Source organism: Theobroma umbraticum, unplaced genomic scaffold (genome assembly GCF_002168275.2).
Source record: "Theobroma umbraticum cultivar Fairchild unplaced genomic scaffold, ASM216827v3 scaffold_86.0, whole genome shotgun sequence".
NCBI classification, from domain to species: domain Eukaryota; kingdom Viridiplantae; phylum Streptophyta; class Magnoliopsida; order Malvales; family Malvaceae; genus Theobroma; species Theobroma umbraticum.
The window spans coordinates 6,844,585-6,862,721 of NW_018397263.1; the positions used below are offsets into that span (position 1 = coordinate 6,844,585).

At 32.8% G+C, this 18,137-nt stretch overlaps 1 non-coding gene and 1 pseudogene across 1 annotated transcript; one reads left to right on the plus strand and one right to left on the minus strand.

Moving 5' to 3' along the window:
• LOC110420762 (uncharacterized) overlaps positions 1-15,645 on the minus strand; it is a 78,947-nt pseudogene extending 63,302 nt beyond the window's left edge.
• LOC149526945 (small nucleolar RNA R71) lies at positions 15,113-15,219 on the plus strand. Its single transcript, XR_016351491.1, has one exon. It is a non-coding gene; the product is annotated as a small nucleolar RNA R71 (small nucleolar RNA).
• Positions 15,646-18,137: the final 2,492 nt, after the last annotated feature.

Here is an 18,137-nt window from a genome sequence, read left to right on the forward strand (position 1 = left end):
AAAATGCTCAAGGAGGCAATGAACGGCAATTTTTGAAAGGAAAGAAAAGGCTATCCAATGAAAGAAACAAGAAGAAATAAAAGACAACTAAAGATCAAGAATCCAAAAAAGGCTTTGATATTTCTTTACTCTTCAATTCTTTCTTGTTCTTTTTTTTTAGAAATGATCTTTCTCTTAAATTAATTATATTTGTTATAGAAACAATAATGAACTAAATTTGTTTTCTAGGATTATTGGTTATTGCAATATGTGGTTTGAATATTTTATTTTTCCTTGCTTAGTATTAATGGATGATGCATGGTTTATTCAATTTTGTACTTAATTCTTTTCACTGCTTGATCACTAGTTTAAATGTTTTGGGTCTTTAAATGTAACTTAATAGAAAGAGTTTAGAATAAACCATTGTTTTGAATAGCCTACATTCAATTCATTTTGAAGTTAGGTGATAGTTTCGTATTTAGGATAGGCATATACCTAAATATCTTAGGTACCCATATTAGAATACAAACATAATGAACCTTTTCTAATTAGTTTGCATAGACATATGGAATTACTTTTGAAAAGGTTAGAGATTACTGTTAGTTAAAATTTTACTACACAAGTATACGTATCGAATATACAATATATTAGCAAGTAGAGTATCGATCGCATCGGGAATTGATCTAAAAAGTTACTAAGTACTAAAATTAGAACAAATTAATCTTATCCAAATACTCAAAAATTAATCGATTAACTAAAACTAATTAACTAAAATTTAAATTGAGAAAAATCAAAATAATAAATACTCTAGTAAATATCAAATCAAACAAGCCTAGGATTAGATTATCTCTCACACTTTATCAAAATCTTACCTTTCTTCCTTAACTTATTCCAATGGGTTGAATTGCTAATCTTGAGTCCTAATTTATTTATAAGGGTCTCTCGACTCATCTTATAAAAAATCTATTTTAATCAAAACACTACATCCTTATGTGAATTGAAATTAAAGTAGACTCATTAAGTTCAGGCTCTAATCTGGCTATGTATGGCCTATAAGTATATCCATATCCTATACGTAAATTAATTAATATGATTATATGCTATCCCAATTTTAGTTTACACTAAACTCTCTTTCCCAAGTTTGTTTATGTTCCTAAATCGATTTAATTGGTGGCCAAGCAATTAGAAGCATTTAGAACAAATTGGGATAAATAATTCAATTCCCATTGAAGATAAGTAATAAAGAGATTAAAAGTTTTGACTACATGTGAGTTCAATTGCAATCCTAGAAAAAGAAAATTAGCCACTCATGATTGCAAAAACAAATAACATTATAATAAATTCAACCATTGAGAGTAAAAAGAAAAATAAAGACCAAGGAAGAAACAAAACACTATTTGCCACCTTGATCTCCAAGTTTCGACTTTAACTTTTAGCTTATTGAATCTCCAAAAGTTGTCGTCTATTCTAAAAAATATCCTATTTATGCTAATAGACTTAACCTATAATTCCCTAAGTTGAGCTATGATTCAATTGGGCTTAAAAGTGTATTGAGATGCCCAAAAAAAATCAATTGTTAGTCCTTACAAATTTCCATTCTCGGCATAGTATGTCCAGCCATTGTGCGATGTGATTTTCTCTATCTTCAAAGTAGATCTAGGTAAAGTCATCTACATAGAAGTTGTAGCTCTATCTCTTAACTTTCCAATGGTCAAGAATCACTTCATTTGGAGTCCTGTAGCACAAGGTATGGCTAAAACACTGAAGCATATACAAGCAGACTTCTAGGTCTTCCAACACCTTACTTTCCAAAATTAAGCCAATATTTTCTTACTCTTGAGAAAAATATAAAAGCTAATAAATAGCAATCAAATTAAAAGAAATAACATAAAATTAAAATAACTCACTTAAAAATAAACTAACTATAAAAACAACTAAAAATAAGTAAATTATAATTGAAAATTGAGGACTTATCTAGCATTTAATAACAAAATTGGGCTAAAATAATTCTATAAAATAGAATTATCAGTTATCTCATGTGATCTATTAATCGAGCGGACATTTTGAAAATTGAGATGAGATAGTCAGCAAGGCTTTATTTCTTTTAATAAAATGGATTAACAACAAAGAGAACAGCAAGTCGAAAAGAGAGTAGTTGAAGAAAATCGATTGTTAAGGGACTATGCTGCTCGTCCAGTCCAAGGTATCCTATCAAGCATTAGATGGCCAACCATCTTAACAAATAATTTCAAAATCAAACTAGCCATCATTACTATGATTGAAACATCAGTCTAGTTTGGGGGTCTTTCAAGTGATAACCCCAATGCTCACATATCTAATTTCCTAGACATATGTGACACATTTAAGCACAACATGGTCACAGATGATGCCATTCGACTAAGATTATTTCCATTTTCATTGAGAGATAGAGCAAAAGTGTGGTCTAATTCATTACACCTTTATCACTACATGGGATGACTTAGCCTAGAAGTTCCTTACAAAATACTTCCCTCTAACGAAGACAACCAAAATGAAGAATGACATCACTTCATTCATACAGTTTGATGGCGAGTCGCTATATGAAGGTTGGGATAGATATAAAGACTACTTAGGTGCTGCCCATATCATTGTCTTTCGAAGTGGCTTCAAGTATAGACATTTTATAATGGCTTGCGTAACCAAGTTTGACATACAATTAATGCAACTGCAAGAAAAGCTCTTATGGGAAAGGCTATCGATGAAGCGTATGACCTATTAGAAGAGATGCCATCAAAAAATTATCAATGGCCAATGGAACAATCCACACATAAAAGAGTAATTGGAGTTCATGAGATTGATACCATCATGGCGTTAACTACATAGGTAGCTACTCTAACTAAAAAGTTTGATTTTTTTAGTACTAATCCTGTTCAAAGTCCTTTTGTTCTGTGTGACCATTGTGGAGATGGACACATTAGTGATTAGTGTTTAAGTAACAACCTAGAAACGGTTCAGTTCATTAGAAACAAATAGCAAAACAACTCCTTCGCTAATAGGGGAAACCATATGAACTTCTTATGGGGAAACAACTAGGGAGCATTAGCTTCAAGACTAAACATACCATGAAGTTTTCAACAGCAAGCGAGAGCCCCCATTTTTGGTAAGAGGCCATCCATGGAGGAGTTAATGGTGCAATATATGGTTAAGACAGACTCTCTTAACAATAGTTAGGAAGACTTATTGAGAAAACTTGAGATACAAGTTGGGCCTTGGCAAGCACAATCAACAACAAGGTTTAAAGAACGTTGCTTAGTGACAATGAGACAAATCTGAGAAGGAAGGCAAAGAATATATAAAGTGAGAAGTGGAAAAAAGATTTAAGGCAAAATTGAACAATCTGACCAAGTGGAGAAGAAAGCTCAAAATGAGACATAGGCAGTTAATCCTAACAAATGAAGTACGAAAAAGAAAACTATAGTCACACCACTGCCACCCTTTCCTTAGAGATTCAAAAAACTTCAATAGGAAAATCAATTTCAAAAATTTATGGAGGTATTCAAGAAGTTGCACATCAACATACCATTCATAGAGGCTTTATAGCAGATGCCATCGTACATTAAGTTTTTGAAAGAGATATTGTGGAAGAAAAGATGATTGGATGAGTTTGAGATAGTGGCACTCACTAAGGAGTGTAGTGCAATCATACAAAACAAGCTTCCATCGAAACTCAAGGATCTTGGTAGTTTTACAATACCATGCACTGTTTAGCCATACTATTTTGCCAAGGCATTGAGTGATTTGAGAGCTAGTATCAATCTGATGCCATTGCCTATTTATAAGAAATTGGGTTTAGGAGAAATTAAGCCCATTCTAGTAACTTTACAACTCGTAAACCACACCATCACATATCCGCATGGCATTATAGAAGATGTATTACTAAAAGAGGACAAGTTCATCTTTCTAGCTGATTTCAAGGCACTTGATATGGAAGAAGACAAAGAGGTTATAATCATTCTGGGGATACTTTTCTTATGTACCGCCAGAGCACTTATAGACATAAAGAGAAGAGAGTTTACCTTGAGAGTCCAAGAACAAGAGGTAACCTTTAATGCATTCAATGCCTTAAAATTTGCTAATGATCATAATGAATGCTTTGTAGTAATCATAGTTGCAGATGAAAAATGATTGCTTCCATTAAACGAGATGGATGAAATACAATTAGATACTTATAAAATGTCGAAATCTATAAAGAAAGACAAAAACATGGCAAGACAAAAAGATTGTCAAATGACATTTTGAGCCAAGTCAACATGTGTTACTGTTTAATTCTCATTTGAAGTTATTTCCTGGAAAGTTGAAGTCAAGATGGTTAGGACTATTTCTCATATCAAGAATGTTTCCATTTGGTGTTGTGGAATTAGTGGATGGCATAACCAATGCAAAGTTTAAGGTGAATGGGCATTGGTTAGAGCACTATTAGATGGTGACATAGATTGTCAACATTGTGCTATTAGTTTTTTGAAACCCTGTTGAGATGAAATGAGAGACTTGCTAAAGATGTTAAAGAAAGAATTGCTTAAGAGGTAACCCAAGTTTTCTTATTTACTTAAACAATTTTTGGTTATTCATTAATTATTTCAGTTAGTAAATGTTTATTTCATTTTTAATTTTAGTTTTCATATTATTAACTACTTACTATTATTTTCTTTTCGCAGGTAAATTATAATTATAATAGTAATAATTTTTGAAAAAAGGGAAGTTACCAGTGCTACAACCCTAGCCATGGAAGGCCGTAGCATTGGTGCATCACTCGGGTTCCATAGTTGAATTCAACGCTAGGGCACTACGGCATTACCAAAAAGGCATTGTAGCACCCCACAAGCAAAAAAAATACCAGGGCATGGTCCTTTGAGTGCCATAGAACCATGTCTGGCCCATGGCCCTATATAAACCCCTTTCACCCCATTTTGAACCCTAGGCAACATTTTTCCCTTTCTTTTTACCTCATTTGATGGGCTTATGCTAGATTGGACAATGTAGTGTATGGATTTCATTAATTTTTGAGTTTTGTACTTAAATTAGAATTTTTGAATTGTGGGTATAGTGAATATCTCTAATTATTTGCACTTAGAATTAAAAATTCATATATGGTGAAATTATTTTTATTCATATTATTATGGAGTTGAATAGTTATTATCTATTATATTGTATATATGGATCATTTAATTGCAATGTAAACTAACTATTAGTGATCAAAAGTTTCTCGTTCATTGAGTATTCAGATAATCATCATGGCACCAAAGAAAAGGACACATGCTAGTCGAAGTGGGAATAGCATTGATCATAGTAAATTTATTTCAATTGAAGCCGAGAAGCGCTACACTCAATCCCTACTGCAAAAAGTTCCAACTCCAGAATGTGTCATTGATGTCTAAAGAGGGCTCTTGTCAGTTAAAATTATACTATGCAAGTATCCGTATCGAATAGATAGTATATAAGTAAGCAGAGTATCGATCTCACAAAGAATTGATCTAAAATTTTACTACGCACTAAAATTAGAATAATTTAATCTTATCCAAACAATCAAATTCAAATAACTAAATTAATTAACTAAAACTAATTTAATTAAAAATTAAAACAACAAGATAATTAGGTAAAAAGAAATCAAATAAGCCTAGGATTACAATATCCCTCTCACTTCATTCTAAATCTTACCTCTCTTAACTTATTTCAATGGGTTGAATTGTTAACCTAAAATCCTCAATTATTTATAATGGTCTCCCAACTCATCTTATAGAAATATCTATTTTAACCAAAACACTATATCCTTATGTGAATTGAAATTAAAATAGACTCATTAAGTTCAGGGTCTAATCTAGCTACATATGGCCTATAGATATACCCCTATCCTATACACAAATCAATTAATATGATCATATGCTATCCAATTTTAGTCTACACTAAACTCCCTTTCCCAAGTTTGTTTAGGTTCCTAAATTAATTTAATTGGTGATCAGGCAATTACAAGCATTAAGAACAAATTGGAATAAAAAATTCAAATCCTTTTAAAGATAAGCAAGAAAGAGATTAAAAATTTAGATTACATGTGAGTTCAATTGCAATCCTAGAAAAAAAAATTAGCTACTCATGATTGGAAAGTCAAATAAAATTATATAAATTTCAACCATTAAGAGTAACAAGAAAAATAAAAGCTAAGGAAGAAAACAAAATAAATATCTGTAGCTTTGCTTTCTAAGTTTTAGTCTCAACTTCTAGTTTCTTGAATCTCCAAAAGTTATCTAATGTAATGTCTCTTAAAAATATCCTATTTATACTAACAAGTTAACTTATAGTTCCCTAAGTTGACCTATGATTTAATTTGGCTTAAAAGTGTAATAAAAGGCCCAAACATCAATTGTCAATCTTTAAAAAAATTGTAATTCTCGCCACAATACATCTAGCCATATTCCAATGCTATTTTCTCTATCTTCGAGGCAGAACTGGGTAAAGTAATCTGAATGAAAGTTGTAGCTCGGTCTCTTAGCTTTCCAATGGTCTAAGAATCACAACATTTGGAGTCTGTAGCGAGAGTGATAGCTAAAACACGGAAGCATATGCAAGCAGACTTTCAGATCTTTCGATACCTTACTTTCCAAAATTAAGCCCAATTCCCTTAGTTCCCACAAAAACATAAAGAATAATAAATAATAACCAAATTAAAAGAAATAACATAAGTTTGAAGTAACTTACCTAAAAATAAACTAATTATTAAAACAACCAAAAATAACTAAATTATAATTGAAAATTAAGGACTCGGCTAATATTTAATAACAAAATTATACTAAAATAATTCTATAAAATAGAATTATCATACCCTTAAATTTAAGATTTTGCTAGTCCTTGAGCAAAAGAAAATCACAAAAAAAAATGAACATAAAAATCTGTGAGTGAGAGATAGAAGTACCAAATCATAATTTTCCAATTTTTCCCTTAAACATTTACTCAAATCAGCTTAAAGGAACATACAGCTAATCCTTAAAGTCACGCATCAATTCAAGTGAAAACTTACTTTTCGAGTGGACTTCCCATGTGTGTGTGAATGCTTTTCTTACAAAGAGTATCATGCAATTTAGATTAATTTATGTCAAATCTAAGCATAGATTAGTACAAGATCCCATAAATTTGCTTTTCATCCCTTTCTCCACTAATGTAGATTACCACTTATTCAAGGATCAATAAGTTTTTATCAAGCTTGTATGCACGACTAGGGTTTAGGAATGATGAAGGGTATATTTGGGCTCAAATTTACCCTAAGCACTTAATCAATCTAGGACCTATAAAAGAGCTCAAACAAAAAAAAAGAAAAACAATATTATAACACCCCCAAACTGGAAATGCACTTTCCTTTATACAACACACTCTATTTCTCTTTCCTTTTTTTTCAATCCATAAACTTATTTTTGACAATTATAAACAAGGGGTAATTTTCCTAACAACCCTCACTCTTTTTTTCACCTTTCTCCCTCAATTTAGCTCAAATCATTCCCTAAAAAGATTAAAATACTTAAAGGATGAAAGGATCAAATTGTTGTATTTAAATAGGTAGGTCAAGGCCAATACAATTGTGTAATTACAAAGAAAAGGTAAATTAGGCTCAAAAAGGGTGACTAAGGATAAATATAACAAGCTAAGCTTAGAAAGGCTCAAATGATCCAAAAATGGCCTAAATCACTTCCTATCCCGAGTGTTATCTAAGATTTCACCTCGAGAGAGAATAAAACCAATTCTAGAATTCTTGACTTCACTCTACTCTTTCATCAACATAAACTTTCTCTAAATCACATAAAAATTCTAAGAAAAGGAGTATAGTGCTCAAATTATTGGAAGTCACATTCTAAACTAAAGCTAACACAAGAACATCACATAAAATTAAATCATAACTATATGCTTCCCAAAAGCTAATAATCACAAGATAATCAAAATATCATCCTAGGATTAGGATAATCATGAATGAGGTGCAACTATCTCAAAATTTTTTTTGAACACAAATAAAACATGCAAAACATAACTTAAAATAAAACTAACTAAACCTAACATAACGAAAATAATAAACCAATACAACTCTAAAATACTCTCCCAAACTTAGAACAAAGCATTGTCCTCAATGTGATAAAAGAAAATTAAATAATAAAGACAAGAATACTCCTTTAAATATGAAATTGCAATCTACAGGTCTTCCTCATCGTCACCACTAAAATCGACCTCAGAGTCTGAATTTATAGGCAACGAAGGAAAAGCAATCATATCAATCCCAATGTGTTCAGCATAGGTTCTCATCATTTGTTCAATTGTTGATTTTGCCTTTCATGGTGGTATAGTCGGTGATCAATATGTTCCACCCATTGAGCAACCCTACACGTGGGGGCTACCTGTGAAGGTGTGGTGGTGGCTTGTGAGGAACTGCCAATGATCAGTGTAGATTCCTCCAATCGCTAAAGGATGCTCATGGTGATGGGAATTTTTGGTTGCAACTCCTCCTTATTGCTCCAATGCACACCATCTCTCAGACATAATGCAGTGATCAAAGAAGGAAAATCAATACCATCTCATTTAGTGTAGCCTGTATGTAAGATGGCATGAAAGATAACCTTACCAATATCAATGGATTTATGCGTTACAATGGCATAAGTGAGAACTGCGTGATCCGTTATGACATCACTAATGTGAATGGACGGGAGCAATCGTGCCACTACAAAGTGTAACCAAACTTTTAGCTCTTTTTTCATAGCACTTTGTTTAAATGAAACGGGCTCACCATGTGATGTCTTCCATTAGACTCCCTTAACCCAAAGCATCGATATAATCTCATTGTAATCTTGATGATTGCCCAAGTACTGCCCAGATTCATCATTCTCAATATTGTGGGTTCGAAAAAATGCGTTGATAGCTTGATTGTGAAAAAGGATTTGTTTGCCACAGACAAAAGGAACGCCACCAACATGCTCAATCGCATTTGCATAAAACTCCTAGACTACAAGCACAATTGCAACTTAAGGTTGGTTACTAAATAGTTACCAATGTCGATCTTGAAGCATCTGATGAATCTCTTTATAAGGAAGGATGAGGATATCTATCCCTCATTCAGGAATTGGCACTTTGTTGATCAACAATGTATGATATCTTGCAGAGGCATCAGCAAAGATGAACTTCGATTTATCAAAGGCGCCACTTGAGCTTGGTTTGGATTGTTTGGGTGCCATTCTTACCAAAAAAGTTTAATTATCAAAACAAATCCAGAGTAAAAGTATGCAAGTAGTGTTCCGTGCACAACCATGAAAGCATTAAAAATCCAAAAGCAATTATTTAATTGGTGTTTGTCCAATTCAAGAAATTCTATGCAACAATTCTACAACAACGTCTTAAAATTGACAATCTCACACCACCATCGTGAAGAATTTATTTATTCCGTTCAACAAACATATGCTAGACACATATATGTAGCAAAAAGTTCACATACTTAGTATTCAAAAATAAAATTCTATGAAACTACACTCTTCCACAGTACCAAGTACTACAATTTTTGCATAAACGATTCCAAAATTTATTTTTTTTACCTGCCAAATCAAAGTTTCAAAAAATAAATTTGCATACCCATTAGCTATAAACCATTCATAAGAAGCAAGCATTCAACAATATGATGTGCAGTTACTACAAAATGTAAAAACCCATCCAAGGATTTGTCACTAATCACCAAAAATTTGTTGCACTCCAAGCATAACCCATAAAAGAATAGTAACAACCATTAACAAACATGCACAATGGATTCATTCAATGTGCAAAAGCACAGTATTTCACAAAGGCAATACTGACAACAAAAGTATGATCCTCACAAAATAATTCAACAAAAAAATATTTTAACAAGAAAAAATGATGAGACTTACCTTGTGAGAAGAGTGAGTGTAAGAGTTAAAAGTGAAAAGCAAAATGAAACCCAAGAAAAGAAATATGCAGATACTTTGAATGAAGCAAAATAAGGGAGGATGAGGGAGAATGAACGTGAGGGCTGCAGAAGAAAAATGAATGAGGAGCAATAAAAAAATGGTTTTTTATATAAAGGTGGGATTGGGCCCCAAACCAGCACTGCAATGCTCACACGTTCTATTGAAGCCTCTTTTTAGTGCTGTGGTTCTCTCTTTGAGGGTCATGGCATTGAAATCTTCTATTTCAACCCTTGTTCGTCCTCATTTTAGGGCCGCAGTGCTCAATTTAAGGGCCGCGACTTTGATTTTTTTTTTTAAACCAATTACTTGCAAAAGAAAACAAAAAAAAATTAAATCAAAAGAAATAAATTGTAACTAAAAAATTAAATAAAAGAAAGGCTAAAATAAGTAAGGTGTAGAAGCTTTGGTTGCCTCTTAAGAAGCGCTTCATTTATAGTCTTTGATTGGACTAACTTGGACTTTAAGCCATGTCAAGTAAGTGTATTGAGGACTTTTGATGATTAATTTTGCCTTCCCAATAATGCTTCAATCTTTGCCCATTGACTTTAAATTTTAGACCATCTGTCCCCCGAGCTTCGATTGCTCCATGTGGAAATACCTCATTGACAATGAAAGGACTAGACCACCTTAATTTGAGCTTTCTTGAAAATAATTTCAAGCGAGAATTATAGAACAACACTAATTGTCTAGGCTCGAAGCTTCGTTCCACTATCTTCTTATCATGCCATTTCTTTGTTTTCTTTTTATATAGTTTGGCATTCTCATAAGCTCAAAGTTTAAATTCATCAAGTTCATAAAATTGCAACAACCTTTGCTCCCTTGCTACTTGTAGATCAAAATTTAACTTGTTCACAACCTAATAAGCATTGTGTCCAAGTTCCACCAATAAGTGACAAGCTTTGCCAAAGACCAACTTATATGGAGACATGCCATTTGGGCTGATAAGTAGTCCGATTTACCTATAGTGCATCATGCAATCTTCTTTCCCAATCTTTTCCTGTGGGACACAATTTTTCTCCAAAATCCTCTTGATTTCTCTATCTGACACTTTTGCTTAGCCACTAGTTTGCAGATGGTACGTAGTTGCAACGTTGTGTTTAACTTCATATTTTGTAAAACGTGCATCAAATAGTTGTTGCAAAAGTGACTGCCTTCATTGCTAATAATTGCCCTTAGAGTGCCAAATCAAGTGAAAATATTCCTCTTAATGAAATTCATCACCACTTTTGAATCATTATAAGGAAAGGTTGCCGCTTCAACCTATTTGGAGACATAACCTATGGCAAGAAAGATGTATGTGTTATTGTATGAAGATATGAATGGACGCATGAAGTCAATACCCCATATATCAAAAATTTCTATCCTAAGGATGTTGTTGAGAGGAATCTTATGTCACATTGAAATATTACCCACTCTTTGGCACCTGTCACACTACAAAACAAAATTGTGAGCATCTTTGAAAAATGTGGGCCAATACAAACCTGATTGGAGGATTTTAATAGTAGTCTTTGTTCCTCCAAAGTGTCCTTTATAATCGAAAGAATGGAAATGGTGAAGCATACTTTGAATTTCTTCCTTCGAGACACATTTTCTGAAGATCTGGTCTTTACTTTGCTTAAAGAAGTAAGGCTTATCCCAAAAATAAAACTTAACATTATAGAAAAATTTCTTTTTTCGATGAAAATTTCAATCAAGGGGAATAATATTGCTTACTAGATAATTCACGAAATCAGCCTATCAAGGAAGTGACTTCTCACCAACTTGAAGGATTTGTTCATCAGGAAAAGTCTCCTTGATTAAGGTTGAATCCTTACCTTTAGCTTTAATCTCCAATCTTGAAAGGTGGTCTGCCACTTGATTTTTTTCTCCTTTTCTATCATGAATCTTTAGATCAAACTCTTGTAGCAAGGGAAACCAACTTATCAATCATGGTTTAGCATCCTTCTTGGCAGTCAAATATTAGATAGATGAATGGTCAGTGTACACTATCACTTTTATCCCCACGAGATAAGAGCGAAATTTATCAAAAGCAAAAACCACAGCCAAAAGCTTTTTTTATGTTGTGGTATAATTTTCTAGGCCTCATTCAAAGGCTTACTAGCACAATAGATGGAATGAAAGATTTGATCTTTTCTTTGTCCCAAAATAGCTCCCACCGTATAATCACTCGCATCACACATTAGTTCAAAAGGGAAAGTTCAATCAAGACTAATTATGAAGGTGCAGAAATTAATCTTTTCTTTAGTTTATCATAAGCATCAAGATATTGATTATCCAACTTAAATGACACATTTTTTTCTAACAAATTACACAATGCTCTTGAAATTTTTAAGAAGTCCTTAATAAATCTTCTATAAAAACCAATAAGACCAAGAAAACTTCTAATACCTTTGACATTTATTGGAGGTGGTAATTTCTCAATGTTTTTAATTTTTTCTTTATCTACCTCAATGTCGTTACTGAAGATCTTGTGCCCAAAAATAATACCTTTTCACACCATGAAGTGACATTTTTCCTAATTGAGCACCCAATTTGTTTCTTCACATTGCTTAAGTACCCTAACAAGATTTAAAAGGCAATCATCCAAATTATTTCCAAAGACAAAAAAATCATCCATGAATACCCTCAAACATTTCTCCAGCATGTTTGTGAATATTGCCATCATACATCTCTGAAAGGTGGCAGGCACATTACATAATCCAAATGGCATTCTTCTAAAAGCAAAGGTGCCATAAGGACATGTAAATGCAGTATTTTCTTAATCTTTAGGGCCAATAGCAATTTGGTTATAAGCAGAATAACCATCTAGAAAACAATAATAGTCTTTACCAGCCAGGTGATCCAACATTAGATCAATGAATGGAAGAGGGAAGTGATATTTCCTTGTAACTTTGTTGAGCTTTCGATAATCCATGCATACCCTCCATCCAATCACAAGTCTTATTGGAATGAGCTCATTATTGTCGTTGGCAACCATAGTCATCCCCCTTTTTTTAGGAATACATTAAACTAGACTTACCCATGAGCAATCAAAAATAGGATAAATTATTCCAACATCTAACCATTTGATGATTTCTTTCTTGACCATTTCTTTCATGATGGGATTGAATCTTCTTTGCTGTTCAATTGTGGCTTTGTGATTTCCCTCAAAGAGAATTTTACGCATGCAAAAAGAATGCCTAATTCCCTTAATATCAGCTATGGTCCACCTTATTACTTTTTTGAATTCTCCAGGCATCTTTAATAACTTCTCCTCTTGCATGTTAGTAAGAGAAGCAGAAATAATAACTAGAAGAATAGAAGATTTTCTAAGAAAAGCATGCCTCAAGTGTGCAAGCAAAGGTTTGAATTTCAAAGTAGGCCAGTTCCTTAATGGAGGGCTTAGAAGCTGGCATCAAAGAAGCTGAAACATCTAAAGACTCAATTTGATGATTAGTTCTAAGTTTGAAGTAAGCATTTAACAAATTTGAATATTCAATAAATTCATCCTCATCCCTGTCAGAAATAACAACTAAACATGCTTGAAGAGAATCTTTGGGATATTCTTCTAAGTAACCTTCTTGTGTAAAAACATTTACCACACTTATAGAAAAGTAGTCTTTAGATGTCACAAGCAATTTTAAAGCTTTGAAAATATTAAATGTTACCTGTTAGTCTTGAACTCTCAAAGTGAGCTCACCTTTTTCAACATCAATCAAAGCTCTAGTAATTGCTAAGAATGGCCTCCCAAGGATGATTGGAATTTGCTTGTCTTCGTCCATGTCAAGAAGTATGAAATCAACAGGAAAAATAAATTTATCTACCTTGACAAGAACATCTTTAATAATTTCCCTTGGATACACATAAGAGCGATTAGCCAATTGTAAAGTAACAAAAGTGGGTTCGCATTCCCCTAAACCAAGTTTATCAAAATTGACCAAGGCATTAGATTGATACTTGCACCCAAATCACTCAAAGCTTTTGCAAAAAATAAATTACTAATAGTGCAAGAGATTGTGAAACTAATTGGATCTTTGAGTTTTGGTGGCAGTTTATTTTGGAGAATTGCATTACTTTCTTTTATAAAGGAGACAATTTCAAACTGACCTAGCTTTCTACTTTTGGATACGATGTCTTTCAAGAACTTGACATAACTAGGCATTTGTTCCAAAACTTGAGCAAAAGGAATATTTATGTGTAATTTCTTGAAGACATTGATGAACTTCTAGAATTGCTTTTTAAGCTTTTGCTTTTGGAGCCATTGGGGAAAAGGTGGTGGAGGATGGATTACTTGAGAAGTCCCTTGATTGTTTGCCTTTTCATCTTTTTTCTGTTCAACTTACATTTCTTTCTCACACAATCCTATTTTATCAACATGTTCATTTGCAAATTCAAATGATTTTTCATTCACCTTTAATTTCTTTCCCACTCTTTAAAGTGATTACTTGGCATTGTTCCTTACCTTTAGGATTGATTTATGAGTCATTGGGTAATGAACCTTGAGGTCTGTTGTTGATGGAATTTGCAAGTTGTCCCACTTGGATTTCAAGATTTCTTAAAGAAGCTCCTTAACTTTGAATTATAGCATTAGTCTTAGATATATATTACAAGAAAAGTTCTTCCACTTGGGACTTTTTTTCAGGAATTGGTGATCTAGCTTGTTGTTGAAAACTAGGAGCCATGATGGGTTTTAGATTTAGAGGCCTTGCATTGTTGTTCCATGAATAGTTGTGGTGGTTTCACCAGCCAGGATTATAAGTATTAAAGTATGGATTATTTGGCTATCTATTATAGCTCCCCACAAATTGGACTGATTCAGAATTGTATGGACATTTATCAATCAGATTGCCATTTCCACACATCTCATAGACTACAAATGAATTTTGAACTACATGAACTTGTAGTGTGTCAAACTTCTTGGACAATGTAGTCACTTTTCTCGCTACTTGAGCAGTCAAGGTGCTAAGTTCATCAATTTCATAGGCTTTAATAGCTTTTCTCGAACCCAACATTTCAGAAGGCAATTGATAATTATTTGAGGCCATCTTTTTCAACAGATTATAAGCATCTAAGCATTCTTACTTATTAATGCCCCACCAACAGCAGCATCCATTGTGGTTTTTAATGACCTAACTAGCCCATTGTAGAATGTTTGAACTTGCAACCAATCAGGAATCCCATGATGTGGACATCTTCTCAGTAGTTCTTTAAATCTCTCCTAAGCTTCATATAAGGATTCACCTTCAAATTGTGTGAATGAGGTGATATCGTTCCTCATCTTTGCAATCTTTGTAGGTGGGAAGAACTTTGTGATAAACTTTTGAGCCAAGTCGTCCCATGTAGTGATAGACCCATTGGGTAGTGAATTAAGCTATCTCTTTGCTTTATCCCTCAGAGAAAATGGAAATAGTTTTAATCTAATAGCATCATTAGTTGCTCCATTGTGTTTAAAGGTATCACAAATCTCTAGAAAATTTACCAAATGAGAGTTAGGATCATCACTTGGTAACCCACCAAACTAGACTAAAGATTGAATCATCTGAATGTAAGCTGGTTTAATTTAAAAATTATTTGCATTGATAGAAGGTCTACTAATGCTTTGGTGTAAACCTTGCAAAAGAGGAATAGCATAATCTCGTAGTGCTCTATTTGCTTCGGGAACTAGATTAATGGCATTATTGCCATTTTTGTTGTTATCCTCAACCATTGTCTGATCTAAAGTAGCAACTTGCAAATTTTCCCTTCGATGTCTTTTGAAAGTTCTCTCTATCTCTAGATCAAAAGGAACAAGATTCAAGTTGTTTTTTCTTTGCATATAATGACCAAAGATATCTACAAGCAAACAAAATCTAATATTAAAACAAGAAAAATAAAATATGAAGTAAGACTAAATTTTTTGGTATTAGCATTAGTAAAGATTCTAGAAACAATTCCTCGACAATAGCGCCAAAAACTTATGAAGTAAAATTCTACTGCACAATTATACGTATTGAATAGATAGTATAGAAGTAAGTAGAGTATCAATCCCACAAAGAATTGATAAAAAATTTTACTAAGTGCTAAAATTAGAACAATTTAATCTTATCCAAATAGTCAAATTCAAATAACTAAATTAATTAACTAAAACTAATTTAATTAAAAATTAAAGTAGTAAGATAATTTGGTAAAAGGAAAATCGAACAAGCCTAGGATTACAATATCCCTCACACTTCATTCTAAATCTTACCTCTCTTCCTTAACTTATTTTAATGGGTTTCATTCTAAAAATTTAGATTACATGTGAGTTCAATTGCAATCCTAGAAAAAGAAAATTAGCTACTAATGATTACAAAGACAATAACATTATCTAAATTTCAACCATCGAGTGTAACATGAAAACTAAAAGCTAAGAAGAAAACAAAACAAATATCTGCAACTTTGCTCTCTAACTTTCACCCTCAACTTCTAACTTCTTGAATCTCTATAAGTTGTCTAACCAAATGTCTCTTAAAAATATCTTATTTATACTAACAAACTTAACCTATAGTTCCCTAAGTTGATCTATGATTTAATTGGACTTAAAAGTGTAATGAAAGGCCCAAATATCAATTGCCAATCTTTAAAAAAATTACAATTCCTTCCCTAGTACGCCCAGCCATTTTTCGATGTAATTTTCTCTTTCTTCAATGTAGAGCTAGTAAAGTACTCTTCATAAATTGTAGCTTTGTCTCCAGGCTTTCCAACGGTTCAAGAATCACATCATTTGGAGTTCTGTAGTGTAATTTATAGTGAAAACACTGAAGCATATGCAAGTAGACTTTTAGAGCTTTCAACACCTTACTTCCCCAAATTAAGCCTAATTCCCTTAGTTCCTACAAAAATATAAAGACTAATAAATAATAACCAAATTAAAAGAAATAACATAAAATTAAAGTAACTTAAAAATAAACTAATTATAAAAACAACCAAATATAACTAAATTATAATTGAAAATTAAGGACTTAGCTAATATTTAATAACAAAAGTGGACTAAAATAATTCTATAAAATAAAATTATTAGCTCTATCCTGAGGTCTATAATATTATCAATGCACACTAATGGGAGAAATTTTACAGCTAGCCAAAGGTTGCAGTAGTGCTTGTTGTTCAAGAGTTCTATGCTAATGTTGTTAAACAAGATGATGGCCGAGCCTTCATTCGAGGATGTTAGGTACCTTTTGATGCTAGCACTATTAATCAATTTTAGAATACACTTTACATTAGGAATGATGAGTACAACCAATTCATGAATGGTGACATCGATTTGGATGAAGTTCTAGGATATTTTTGTATTTTGTGTATTAAATGGAAAATGCAAAAAGGTGTTCCAAATTCTTTCATAGCTAATGCCATGGACAACAACTACAAAGTGTGGTATCATTTATTAGTTGCAAAGATGCTTCCTATGAACACTTGTCCGACATGATAAAGGATCGAATGATCTTCCTGTATGCAATCTTGATTAAGAAAATCCATTGACATTAGGCAATTGATCTTCAACAACATTATCATGTTAGCCTTCTCACCACGTTACAGATTGTAGTATCCATCCTTGATCACTGCCTTGTGTTGCTAAGCTAGAGTTGTTTGGTCATTAAATTAAGAGCTGTTACATTTGAAGATTCCATTGGATGGTGGTATCATCAACAGGTTTCACATATGTGAGCAAACCACTATTGAAAGAAATTCAACTTCTGCATCTCAATCATCGCAGCATTCTCAAAATCTCTCCTTGTCTTAACAAATCAAATGACTTGAGCATCACTTCTACCATCAAGCAAAGTGTCTAAAAGCCATTGAGGAAATGATGACAGCATATGCTGAGCATATTAGCATGGACATGGCTTCCTTCCTCACACTACTCGTTGATCCCACCCAGGATGAGGATGATGATGCTGTTGGGGAAGAGGATGAGGATTGACTTTGTTTGCAAGTTTTGGGGAGTATTACATTTAGGAACATTAGGGACAACGTTCACTTTAAATTGGGGTGGGATTTTTATGATTTCTTTTATTACATCATATTTTTTGTTTAAACTTGTTCATTTCCATGTCAAGGCTAGGAACATGTTGAAAGATTAAACTAAAGTTTATGACTTAAAAAAAAGATTAAGCTAGAGTTTATGCACCAAAAATTTGATTTATCTATCCAATGAGGAAAACTAGTTGCCTTGTTATTCTT